At 51.0% G+C, this 9,396-nt stretch overlaps 1 long non-coding RNA gene across 1 annotated transcript; it reads right to left on the bottom strand.

Moving 5' to 3' along the window:
• Window positions 1-227: 227 nt before the first annotated feature.
• Window positions 228-2,439, bottom strand: LOC141146143 (uncharacterized). The gene is made up of 3 exons (XR_012244727.1): window positions 2,304-2,439; window positions 624-735; window positions 228-504 (listed from the first exon to the last, which is right to left on the bottom strand). It is a non-coding gene; the product is annotated as an uncharacterized lncRNA (long non-coding RNA).
• Between the last annotated feature and the right edge of the window lie 6,957 nt (window positions 2,440-9,396).

Genomic DNA, 9,396 nt, shown 5'->3' with positions numbered 1-9,396 from the left:
TCATCTTTCCATGTGGATTTATTCCCAGGAGCCTTCCCTGTGACCACCCGGCAGCAAGCAAGGCGAGTGGAGGAGGCACTCAATGTTGGGACTAAGGTAAGGCCTAACTTACCTTACCCCGACCAGACTGTACCACCCTTTACATAGAGGGTACATATATATCTCTCTTGTATAACCATAAGTAACAAAAAGTACATAAGAACAAATGTTTATTTAGATACATTCCAGCCAAAAATGGTACATTATTAAAAGCATAGGTCAAATAGTTGCACATAGCAGCATAGCATTGAAACCATAACATTAATAGGTTGTGTACTAGTAGAAACTTTACAGACACAAAATAAAACCAAATAGTGGTAGTTATTCAACATATTTAAATTGATGACCAATGGTAGTTGGTAGTTGAATGAATTCATGATAGAAGCGGTCAAGATTGCATCCTAATGCTTTGTGCGTTTCGTGAAAAAAAAACCACTTCCTCAGGAGCGGGTGCAACTTGTATATCTATAAGAGATGTAGATGTATAAGCAGCATTATAGCTAAGTGGTCACCAATTAGCAATAAAGAGTATATATTGCTTGGAAAAACAGACAAAAATCGGTAACCTTCAGAAGTTTACTTACTAATCAATTAAGACTGTAGACACATGGTGTGAATAGCCAGGGGTAGACTAAGAATGTCCCGTCTGGGAACTGAGGGGGCTATACCCATGTAGGTCAGATGGTGAACAGCAGGCTGCCAAAACCAAGAGAAAGAGACACTGAGAGTGACTGTGATACAAGTAATAGTATAATAAAAAGACAGCCAAAAGCATGTGCAGTGAATGCTAGTATAAAGTGGGAATATACAGTGGGGATGGAAAGTATTCAGATCCCCTTAAATTTTTCACTCTTTGTTACAGAGGCATAACTATAACCTTCAGGGCCCCGGTGCAAGAAACCATGAAGGGCCCCTGACCCGCAGTATGATGGGGGGGGGGGGGGTATTGTGAAAGGATGAGGGGCAGTATGACGGGGTATTTTGACAGGAGGGGGCAGTGTGACCAAAGAAGGGTATCTGGAAAGTGTGACCAGAGGGGGGAGTGTGATAAGAGGGGGCACTGTGAAAGAAGGGGGGCAGTGTGACAAGAAGTGGCAGTACGATGGGGGCAGTGTGACAGGAGGGGGCAGTATGACAGGGGAGCAGTGTGACAGGGGGATATTGTGACAAGAGGGGGGCAGTGTGACAGGAAAAGGATACCTGGGAAGTATTACAAGAGGGGGGCAGTGTAATGAGGGAGCACTGTAAAAGGAGGTGGACTGTTTAACAAGAGGGGGGTTGTGACAGGAGGGGGGTAAATATGACAGAAGGGGGCAGTGTGACGAGGGGGCAGAATGATGGAGGGGCAGTGTTACAGGATGGGGCAGTATGACAGGAATGTATTGTGCCAAGGGGGCAGTGTGACAGGGGACAGTGAGACAGGTGGGGGCAGTATGATGGGGAAATAGTATGACGTGGGCAGTGTGATAAAAGAGGGGCTATGTGGCAGGTGGGGGGCCAGTGTGAGAGGGGACAGGTGGGGGGCAGTGTGAGAGGGGACAGGTGGGGGCCAGTGTGAGAGGGGACAGGTGGGGGGGCAGTGTGAGAGGGGACAGGTGGGGGGGCAGTGTGAGAGGGGACAGGTGGGGGGGCAGTGTGAGAGGGGACAGGTGGGGGGGCAGTGTGAGAGGTGACAGGTGGGGGGCAGTGTGAGAGGGGACAGGTGGGGGCCAGTGTGAGAGGGGACGGGTGGGGGGCCAGTGTAAGAGGGGACAGGTGGGGGGCCAGTGTGAGAGGGGACAGGTGAGGGGCCAGTGTGAGAGAGGACAGGTGGGGGGCCAGTGTGAGAGCGGACAGGTGGGGGCCAGTGTGAGAGGGGACAGGTGGGGGGCCAGTGTGAGAGGGGACAGGTGGGGAGGCAGTGTGAGAGGGGACAGGTGGGGAGGCAGTGTGAGAGGGGACAGGTGGGGGGGCAGTGTGAGAGGGGACAGGTGGGGGCCAGTGTGAGAGGGGACAGGTGGGGGCCAGTGTAAGAGGGGACAGGTGGGGGCCAGTGTGAGAGGGGACAGGTGGGGGGCCAGTGTGAGAGGGGACAGGTGGGGGGGCAGTGTGAGAGGGGACAGGTGGGGGCCAGTGTGAGAGGGGACAGGTGGGGGGCCAGTGTGAGAGGGGACAGGTGGGGGGGCAGTGTGAGAGGGGACAGGTGGGGGCCAGTGTGAGAGGGGACAGGTGGGGGGGGCAGTGTGAGAGGGGACAGGTGGGGACCAGTGTTGTGCTTAACTTACATGAGAAGCACATATGGAAGAAGCAGCATGCTTCCTTGTGATGTCTGCAGGATGTCCCTCCAGGCAGCACAGTTCACTTCCCGAGTGTCATTGTATCCAATGGAGAGGGGAGGGGCCACTGACCCGAGCGTGTATCAGCAAGACTCAGAGTGTACAAGCAGAGGGACAAACTTGTGCACTGAATCTGGTGTCTGCTTGGGTCAGAGGCCCCTCCCCTCTCCATTGTACTCACTGATATTCGGAAAGTGAACTGTGTGCTGCCTGAAGGGACATCCCACAGAGCGCAGACATCACATAGCTGCCGATCGCCCCCTCCCGCCCCCCTCTCCTGTATAGTTATATGCCAGCCAGGGGAGGTGCGGCGTCTTGGGGCCCCCCCACACTGGCAGAATTCCAGGGCCCAGTCGCAAGTGCGACTGTTGCGACCCTGGTAATTCCGCCACTGCTTTGTTATAATGCAGCCATTTGCTAAAATCATTTAAGTTAATTTTCTTTCCTCATTAATGTGCACACAGCACCCCATATTGACAGAAAAACACAGAATTGTTGACATTTTTGCAGATTTATTAAAAAAGAAAAACTGAAATATCACATGGTCCTAAGTATTCAGACCCTTTGCTCAGTATTTAGTAGAAGCACCCTTTTGATCTAATACAGCCATGAGTCTTTTTGGGAAAGATGCAACAAGTTTTTCACACCTGGATTTGGGGATCCTCTGCCATTCCTCCTTGCAGATCCTCTCTATTTCTGTCAGGCTGGATGGTAAACGTTGGTGGACAGCCATTTTTAGGTCTCTCCAGAGATGCTCAATTGGGTTTAAGTCAGGGCTCTGGCTGGGCCATTCAAGAACAGTCATGGAGTTGTTGTGAAGCCACTCCTTCGTTATTTTAGCTGTGTGCTTAGGGTCATTGTCTTGTTGGAAGGTAAACCTTCGGCCCAGTCTGAGGTCCTGAGCACTCTGGAGAAGGTTTTCGTCCAGGATATTCCTGTACTTGGCCGCCCTCATCTTTCCCTCGATTGCAACCAGTCGTCCTGTCCCTGCAGCTGAAAAACACCCCCACAGCATGATGCTGCCACCACCATGCTTCACTGTTGGGACTGTATTGGACAGGTGATGAGCAGTGCCTGGTTTTCTCCACACATACCGCTTAGAATTAAGGCCAAAAAGTTCTATCTTGGTCTCATCAGACCAAAGAATCTTATTTCACACCATCTTGGAGTCCTTCAGGTGTTTTTTAGCAAACTCAATGCAGGCTTTCATGTGTCTTGCACTGAGGAGAGCCTTCTGTCGGGCCACTCTGCCATAAACCCCCGACGGGTGGAGGGCTGCAGTGATGGTTGACTTTCTACAATGGTCTCCCATCTACCGACTGCATCTCTGGAGCTCAGCCACAGTGATGTTTGGGTTCTTCTTTACCTCTCTCACCATGGCTCTTCTCCCCTGATAGCTCAGTTTGGCCGGACGGCCAGCTCTAGGAAGGGTTCTGGTCATCCCAAACGTCTTCCATTTAAGGATTATGGAGGCCACTGTGCTCTTAGGAACCTTAAGTGCAGCAGGATTTTTTTGCAACCTTTGCCAGATCTGTGCCTTGCCACAATTCTGTCTCTGAGCTCTTTAGGCAGTTCCTTTGACCTCATGATTCTCATTTGCTCTGACATGCACTGTGAGCTGTAAGATCTTATATAGACAGGTGTGTTGCTTTCCTAATCAAGTCCAGTCAGTATAATCAAACACAGCTGGACTCAAATGAAGGTGTAGAACCATCTCAAGGATCATCAGAAGAAATGGACAGCACCTGAGTTAAATATATGAGTGTCACAGCAAAGGGTCTGAATACTTGGGACCATGTGATATTTCAGTTTTTCTTTTTTAATAAATCTGCAAAAATGTCAACAATTCTGTGTTTTTCTGTCAATATGGGGTGCTGTGTGTACATTAATGAGGAAAAAAATTAACTTAAATGATTTTAGCAAATGGCTGCAATATAACAAATAGTGAAAAATTTAAGGGGGTCTGAATACTTTCTGTCCCCACTGTAAGTTCCTCATAACGAGGTAAGAGAGAAAGTGTTGAGAAGAAATTGATAAAAAAAAGTGAAAAACCAAAGAACTAGTGAAAATAATGAAATAGAGTGAAAATGAAACATATCAATTATGGAGGTGAACCAATGGTGTGAATTGTAAAAAAAAAAGTGGGATTAGGTGCTGAGATCAATTTACTAATAGGTTTACCTTGACAGTATCCATAGTCTGTGGTGTAAACAGCCACCAGGAGAGTCGCAATTTCCCATGCTGGTGGAGGGAGGCCTAAATAACCACTTCCCCCCTCAGCCTGACCAATGGGTAACCCCCTGTACCACCCTTTACCTGGGTTACCCCGACTGACTTTACCCGGGAACTACTATCTGACCCGACATTAGCTAGTTACCGGAAAAGGGCAGGGATGGACCCCGGGGCATTAGAAAGGGAACAGATAGAATGGGATCGGCAATTACTTTTATCGGGTGACCAAAGGGAAGGGATCTTCATCCAGTGCCCAAGCGACAGCTGGTCATGTCGCAGAAATATCGGTGTGACCTGCTTGAAATCGGACATGACATTCCCCTAGCTGGTCACTTCAGAGTGACCAATACCTATTACCATTTGACTCAGTTATTGTTCTGGCCAGGGATAACTGGGGACATTAAACAGTATTGCCGTACCTGCGATACTTGTCAGTGGGTGGGAAAGAACAGCGACGATCTAAAGCTTTGTACCCCCTACCGATCATAGCTGAGTCCTTTAGCCAGATAGCCGAAGACCTGGTAAGTTTGTTACCCCGACCCAGTCCCTCCGGGAACAGATATATCTTGATGGTGGTAGATTATGCTACTCGTTACCCGGAGGCAATTCCCCTGACAAACATACATGCAGGGACAGTGGTGGAGGCCCTGCTCCGGATCTTTGCCAGGGTGGGTTTCCCTCAGGAGATTATCTCGGACCAAGGGGCTCAGTTTACTGCAGACCTAACCTGGCAGTTGTTGAAGCTCTGTGGAATTAAGCCTATAAAGAGCTCTCCCTACCACCCCCAGACTAACGGACTATGTGAGCGGTTCAATGGAAAGCTGAAGCAATTACTGCGGATGTTTGCGACTTCTCACCCGGATGGGGAGAAATTTCTGTTTGCCTACAGGGAAGTGCCACAGGAATCTACAGGGTTCTCCCCATTTGAGTTATTGTATGGGAGACGGGTGAGGGGGCTACGAGATCTACTTAAAGCCCATTGGGAAGGAGGTGTAGGGGCTGAGGAGACCTCGGTGGTGGGATATGTACTAGTGCTTTGGGATGGGCTGAAGGAACTCACGGACACCATGCGGGAGAAACTTCAGACCACGCAGGGGCGGCAGAAGCGGCCGTATGATCGTACTGCCCAGAATCGCACCTTGGCTGTAGGGCAGAAAGTTCTTGCTCTCAAGCCTACCAAGTCGGACAAATTACAGGCCTCTTGGCAGGGACTCTACAAGGTAGTGCAGCAAATATGTGACACTATCTACTTGGTAGGTAAGTGATCAGATGAACATGCTCAAAGCATAGAGAGGCCCGAGGAGATAGCTGCCATATGTGCTCCAGCCAGGGAAGATTCAGAGAACCTTCTTTTGCCCGAGCTACTGGTGAGAGATAGAGACAGAGAAGGTCTAGAGACAGTGAGGTTAGACAGACAGCTAGGGCTGGAGCAGCAGGACCAGACCAGGCTGGTCCTTAGGCAGTGCCAGGACATATTTTTCACCAAGCCTGTATACACTACTATGGCATTGCACCAGGACAGCCACCTATCCGGCAGGCGGCTTACCGGGTATCCAAGTGAGTGAGAGAAGGTATGAGGCAGGAGATAAAGGACATGCTCGATTTAGGAGTCATTGAGCCCTTCAACAGCCCTTGGCATCCCCAGTAGTGCTAGTGCTGAAGCGGGATGGTACTACCAGCTTCTGCGTAGATTACCGCTTACTAAACGAAGATGGTAGATTGACTCCTCGGTGGCCTCCAGGATTATGCCTGTGCATACCTGGATGACACTGTGATCTACAGTGATACCTGGGAGGAACATTTACTCCACCTGGGTAATGTGTTAGACTGCATCAGGGCTGCGGGACTTACATTAAAGCCAGAGAAATGTAGCATAGGGTTGTCCGAGGTTCAGTATCACAGGCATCGGGTGGGCCGTGGGCAACAGCGTCCCGAATCAGCTAAAGTAGAGGCCGTTGCCAACTGGCCCACCCCCCAGGACGAAAACCCAGGTATTAGCATTTCTAGGCACTGCAGAGTACTACAGGAGGTTTTTACCTGACTATAGCACGATATCTAAACCCCTGACTGACTTGACCAGAAAGAATCTTCCTCGCCAGGTCCTGTGGTCCCCAGAGTGCGAAAATGCAGCTCCTGAAAAATGCTTTGATTTCTGCCCCAGTTTTAGCTGCTCCTTACCCAGCCAAACGTTTTTGTGTCTATACAGATGCCTCTACCTTTGTGTTGGGAGCAGTGCTAAGCCAAGTGGGAGCAGTGCTACGCCAAGTGGGAGCCGACGGCAGTGAGCACCCTGTTGCCTACATCAGTCGCGCAAGTTACTCCCTTGGGAGGTGGAGTATGCCGCAGTGGAAAAAGAATGTTTGGCGCTGGTGTGGGCTCTGAAAAAACTTCAGCCGTACCTCTAAGGATGATCCTTCATGGTGCTCACTGACCATACCCTTTGATCTGGCTGAATCAAGTATCTGGAGACAATGAATGCTTATTGAGATGGAGTCTTGCCCTGCACCCCTACAACTTTTCTGTGCAGTACAGTCTGGCACAACAAAACGGCAACGCATGTAAGCGGGTGTAGGGTGTAGCGGCTTCACAGAGGGAATCACACGTATTGACTTTATAACCAGGCAACGTTTATTACCGGAGAGATGGTGGTAGAAAGAGTATTTACAGCAGTAATGCAAGTAGCTTCACTCCAGACATGGAGGCATAGATAGACAGCACAGTCACTTCTGATGTTAGCAGTAGTTGTATTCGTCAGCACAATAGTCACTTCTCACTGACTGACACAGTATAAACCCAAGCACACAATGCGTATCTGTAGAGGCTGATATTCACACATGTTACCCGGTAACAGCGGTATTCCTTCAGCAGATGGATATAGGCATCTGATACACTTGTCCCTCCCTCAGAGCGAGGACACCGGATTTATTATCCTCAATGGGGAGTCTTTCATCCGACCAGGATTGTTGATACAGGACTCCGGAGGAACCCTAAGCTATTCCTCACAGGCCGGAACACTCTCCCTAACTTCTCCTAACTCTCCCTGACAAACAAGTTCACCCACCCTTTCTGTGTACACACGTCAACTCAACTAAACGTGGCTGAGCTTTCCTATATAAGATATCCACCCAAAAATGGCCGACCAAATCTCTCGAGATTTGCTTGTCCTATCAGGAAACCAGACTTCTCCAAAATGGTGCTGGAGACAATATAGAGGCCAAACAGCTCTGAACCTATGTACACATAATAAACATATCAAAGAGGCTGGAAGTGAGAATATACACTTGTTAACCCACTACCTCCTGCAACCAGCTAGGCTGCCCTGCACACAGTTGCTTACACGCAGATGGACTTTCCTGGCAAACTGAACTTTGATTGTACGATAGCTTCCGGACATCCCTAAGCTGACCCGTATTGGATAAAGCTGGGTATGCCGGACTATAGAACGGGGTGGGGGGGGAATATTGTCATGGACTTGGGAGGCTTTTGGAGGGGACTCTAGGCAGAACCGTCTTTAACGTGGGGCAAAAGGGGCAGCTGCCCAGGGCCCTGTCATTGTTGAAGGGTCCAAAGCAGCTGCCCCATGGCATGGGTAGTCCTGGACCGGGCGCAAGGAGAAGCGAGAGCCCAGGAGGGAAAAGAGCAATGTGACCACCAGAAGGTGAGGAGCGGCAGACGCAACACCGATGCGGCGGCGCCACCCAGAGGCTGGATTCCTCCAACCTCCTTTCCAAGCTACGACAGTGGCCCGGAGGACAGGCAGATCGGGCCCCCCCACCTGGGAACTGGTGGGATGGGGCATGCAGACAGGGACTGCTACCCTGCTCTTCCCTCCTCTCCAAGCTCCTACAGCGGCCCAAAGGACAGGTGGATCGGGCCCCCTGGGGACCGGCGGGAGGTGCATGCAGCCAGGGACTGCTACCCTGCTCTACCCTCATCTCCAAGCTCCGACAGCGGCCCAGAGGACAGGTGGATCGGGCCCCCCGGGAACCGGCAGGAGGTGCATGCAGCCAGGGACTGCTACCCTGCTCTCCCCTCCTTTCCAAGCTCCGACAGCTGCACGGAGGACAGGCAGATCGCCCCCCGAGGACCGGCGGGGGGTGCATGCAGCCAGGGACTGCTAGTGCTACCAAGACGGGCTGCAGTCTAGGAAGTATCCGCTGGAAGGAGCAGCACACCCCCATCCTCACCACCCTGAAGGAGAAGGGCCCTGCCCGCTGCTGGCCAGCATGAACGTCCTATGGTAGGAGGTACCAGGCATCATACACACCAATACACAGACTTTGACAGGGGGTGCACAGAAGGGACTGCAGCCAGGGCTAAGGGCCAATCTCTCTCTCTCATCCTTTCTTCTCACATTCTCAATTCCCCCCCTCTCTCTCTTATCCCCAATCCCCCCTTTCTCATCCTCAATCCCCCCTCTCATCCCCCTCTTTCTTATCCCCAATCCTCTCTCTTTCTCTCTCATCCCCAATCTCCTCTCTTTCTCTCTCAACCCCAATCGCCCCTCTCTCTCTCTCATCCCCAATCCCATCTTTATCATCCCCAACCCCCCCTCTCTCTCTCATCCCCAATCCCCCCATCTCTCTTATCCCCAATCCCCCCTCCCTCATCCTCCAATCCCCCCTCTCTCATCCCCAATCCTCCTCTCTAATCCCCAATCCCCTCTCTCATATCCCCAATCCCCTCTCTCATCCCCCTCTCTCTTATCCCCAATCCTCTCTCTTTCTCTCTCATCCCCAATCTCCTCTCTTTCTCTCTCAACCCCAATCGCCTCTCTCTCTCTCTCTCATCCCCAATCCCATCTTTCTCA

Source organism: Aquarana catesbeiana, linkage group LG05 (assembly GCF_042186555.1).
Source record: "Aquarana catesbeiana isolate 2022-GZ linkage group LG05, ASM4218655v1, whole genome shotgun sequence".
NCBI lineage: Eukaryota > Metazoa > Chordata > Amphibia > Anura > Ranidae > Aquarana > Aquarana catesbeiana.
Note: the sequence above shows the minus strand (reverse complement) of the source record. Positions and strands in the feature narration are given on the sequence as shown.